Raw genomic sequence first — 4,317 nt, 5'->3', positions numbered from 1 at the left:
GCTGCTCTGGCACTGGCGCATTTCTCTGGCTTCTCATTTCGCTGCTTCGGAGATGTCGGCTCTGCTCTGGCTTAACTCTTCTGCTCTGGAAATTGACTTCGCTGCTCTGGTTTGCAGCGCGGGGTTTTAGCTCTGGCGTGGGCCTTCTCGGCTCTGACACGGGGCTTCGCTTCTCTGAATCTTGATTGCTTCTCTGCTACAGAGTTAAGAGTTTAGCTAAAAACGCCATCCTTAGCCCCGAAATCTCCAAAATTGTATTCTTCCGTCCAAAAACCTAAATCTCCTGCAAAGCATCAAACAAGCCATAAAACATACCAATTTCCAGAAGATTATCTTAAAATAAAGCTCATATAAACCCTTAAAATTAGAACAATTAAGCATAAATCAACCCCCTCCCCCCCCACACTTAGCCTTTTGCTTGTCCTCAAGTAAAATCCATATGAATCCTAGGAAGAGATTGATTTCAACAATGCTAATTTCCAATCCAAACATTTACAAAGTCAATTCAAGATTTTACAATCAACACACATCTCTCGATCATGCAAGTAACTCAAAGTTTAAGAAGCAACAAAAGAGTAATGCAAGTAATTCGATCAGACCCAATTCTCCGCTAGAAGTGAATTCCCTAATGTGATCGCCTTTATAATCAATATCACCATTTTTTACACTTTTTGTGCTTAAGATTTTCGACAGTCGATAGTTGAGCCATAATTCATGAAATAAAACCATTTGGATGTAATCCAAAGTCTTTTCACGTGGTTTCCCATGCTTATAGTTAGACTAGAGTAGCAGAGACTCAGAGCTGTCACGTTTTCAGAGTCGGCCAGATGTTTCAGAGCTGGCATTTTTAGAGTTGGCAATTCGTCCAACATTTTTCACATTTCACAGATAAGATACGATCGTAGGCAATCACAATGACAACACTCCTTCTAGCATCTACCGGACAAATCACGTTTTACTTACTTACAAAAGTGTTGCAACAAAACTCATAATTATTTGCACAATCAAGAAACATATATCGAAGGTAAAACCCCCAATTGCTACCATTCATTCACATACTCGAAAGTCACATCGAAAACCATCTCTTCTTCCACCGATTCATAAAAATTCGCACGAGACAAAGACCAAAACTAAGCATAGAAAGATTAATCTCGCCCAATTGAAAATATAAGCAACAAAACACACCCCCCCACACTTAGAGCATGCCATGTCCTCAAGGCATAAAAGAAATAAGGAGAGTTTAGAAAACGTTCTTGATTATCGGCAATGAAAAACTAAAGCATTGTGAGAGGTGGTGAAGAGTGGAGAGTGGCAACGCTGACAGAGCAGAGTAGAGAGTGGCAGCGCTGGCAGGGCAGAGTAGAGAGTGGCAGCGCTGGCAGGGCTGCAGAAACATGAACACCTCCAGAATCATAGTATCCGCATAGCAACCGAACTTAGGACAAAGAACAAAACACCAACTAAAAACAAAATAAGAACAACAAAAACAAAAACTAAAAACAAACCAACGGTGGGTTGCCTTCCACCAAGCGCTAGATTTGAAAGTCGCCAGCTCGACTGCACAAGTGCTCAAAAAGTGCCCGGAACTAACAGCGAAACAGACTCCGCTGGAACTAAAGAGGAGGCATCATAGAATGGCTTCAAACGTTGTCCATTCACGGTGAATGTCTTCGCCGTATCTAGGCTGCATATCTCAAACGCCCCATTTGGGCAGACAAACTGAATCACGAACGGACCAACCCATTTTGTCTTCAACTTTCCGGGCATTAAACGCAGCTTCGATTGGAACAAGAGTACCTTTTGCCCAACCTTCAAGGATTTCCCTCGCAGATTCTTGTCATGCCACATCTTAGTGCGCTCTTTATACCACATGGCTGCATCATATGCTTCAAGACGAATCTCCTCCAATTCTTGAAGTTGAAACTTCCTTTCCTCCTCACACTTAGGCAACTGCTTATTCACTTCTTTCACGGCCCAATATACACGATGCTCTAACTCAACCGGTAGGTGGCACATCTTCCCAAAGATTAGACGATAAGGTGACATACCTATTGGGGTTTTGTAGGCAGTTCTGTACGCCCAGAGTGCGTCATCTAGCCTCAAGCTCCAATCCTTTCGAGACGGGTTCACTGTTTTCTCTAGAACTTGCTTCACTTCTCGATTGGAAACTTCGGCTTGGCCGTTGGTTTGAGGATGGTAAGGAGTAGCCAATCGATGATGCACACCATATTTCTTCATCAATGCTTCGATGGTGCGGTTGCAGAAGTGCGTCCCCTGATCGCTAATCACTGCTCGAGGTACTCCATACCTAGTAAAGATGTGGGACTTCAAAAATGCAGCAACCACCTTGGCATCATTCATCTTCGTGGCCTTTGCTTCTACCCATTTCGATATGTAGTCAACGGCGAGCAAGATGTAGAGATTTCCGTATGAGCTTGGGAATGGTCCCATGAAATCCATCCCCCACACATCAAATATCTCACAAAAAATCATCCGGACTTGGGGCATCTCATCTCGCTTGGAGATATTTCCGGTCAGTTGACAACGATCACAGCTTTTGCAAAATAGATAAGTATCTCTATGCAATGTGGTCCAAAAGAAACCAGAATCAAGTACCTTCCTTGTTGTACGTTTCGGACCAAAATGACCGCCACAAGCTAGAGAATGGCAGTGTACAAGAATTGCTCATTGCTCTGCTTCAGGAACGCAACGTCGGATGATCTGATCGGCTCCAACCTTCCACAAATAAGGTTCATCCCATAGATAATATTTGTACTCACTTCGAAGTTTCATCCGCTGTGCCTTTTTGAACAAAGGTGGGAATATTCCAGAAGTCAAATAATTGACGATGTCGGCGAACCATGGCTTGGACCCACCTTTTTCCACGACTGAATATGCTGCTGACTCGGAGCAAAGGTCCTGTCTGGGCAAACAAACGGCTGAACATGTCTGGATATCATAAAGATGTTCTTCTGGGAAGGCTTCATTGATAGGAGTAACATCCTCATCTTTCTGGACCAACCGACTCAAATGATCAGCAACATGATTTTCAGCTCCTTTCTTGTCTCGAATCTCCAAATCGAACTCTTGCAACAAAAGAATCCACCTTATCAAGCGCGGTTTTGACTCCTTCTTTGATAGCAGAAACTTTAATGCGGCATGGTCCGTGTAAACAATTATTTTTGCTCCCAAAAGATATGAGCGGAATTTTTCAAAAGCAAAAATAATTGCTAACATCTCCTTTTCGGTTGTTGCATAATTGCATTGGGCCGGATTCAACGTCTTTGAGGCATAATATATCACGTGGCTCTCCTTCCCCAGTTTCTGTCCCAGAACCGCGCCTACGGCATGGTTACTAGCATCACACATAAGCTCAAAGGGGAGCTTCCAGTCAGGCGGTTGCATGATCGGGGCCGTCGTCAACTTGGTTTTCAACAAGTCAAACGCCTGCTTGCACTCATCTGTTAAGGCAAACGGAACATCGTTCTGCAGCAGACGGGTCAACGGTTGCGCGATCTTTGCAAAATCTTTGATGAACCTCCTGTAAAATCCAGCGTGTCCGAGAAAACCTCTTATCTCCTTAACGTCCCTCGGGTATGGCAGCTTGGCTATCAACTCCACCTTGGCCTTGTCGACTTGAATCCCCTTTTCTGAGACAACATGGCCTAGAACAATACCCTCGTTCACCATAAAGTGACACTTTTCAAAGTTTAAGATTAGATTTTTCTCCACACAACGAGTCAAAACCTTGTCCAAATTGTGGAGGCAGCCCTCAAATGATGTCCCATAAACTGTGAAATCATCCATGAAGATTTCTATGCACTTTTCGATCAAGTCAGAGAAAATGCTCATCATGCATCGTTGAAAAGTGCCGGGCGCATTGCACAATCCAAACGGCATTCTTTTGCATGCGAAGGTTCCAAACGGGCACGTGAAAGTAGTCTTCTCTTGATCCTCTTGGTTGACATAAATCTGAAAATACCCACTATAACCATCCAAGAAACAGAAAAATGCTTGTCCAGCTAAGCGCTCCAACATCTGATCAATAAATGGAAGCAGGAAATGATCCTTGCGAGTAGCAGCGTTCAGCTTCCGGTAATCGATACACATGCGCCATCCAGTAACAAGACGCATCGGCATCAACTCATTCTTCTCATTCTCAACCACTTGCAATCCAGACTTCTTCAGAATCATGTGAATCGGGCTCACCCACTTGTTGTCAGAGATAGGATAAATAATTCCTAAAGCGATAAGCTTTAGAACTTCCTTAAGCACAATCTCCCTCATATTCGGGTTCAACTTTCTCTGCGGATCTCG

Source organism: Salvia miltiorrhiza, chromosome 4 (assembly GCF_028751815.1).
Source record: "Salvia miltiorrhiza cultivar Shanhuang (shh) chromosome 4, IMPLAD_Smil_shh, whole genome shotgun sequence".
NCBI classification, from domain to species: Eukaryota; Viridiplantae; Streptophyta; class Magnoliopsida; order Lamiales; family Lamiaceae; genus Salvia; species Salvia miltiorrhiza.
Note: the sequence above shows the minus strand (reverse complement) of the source record.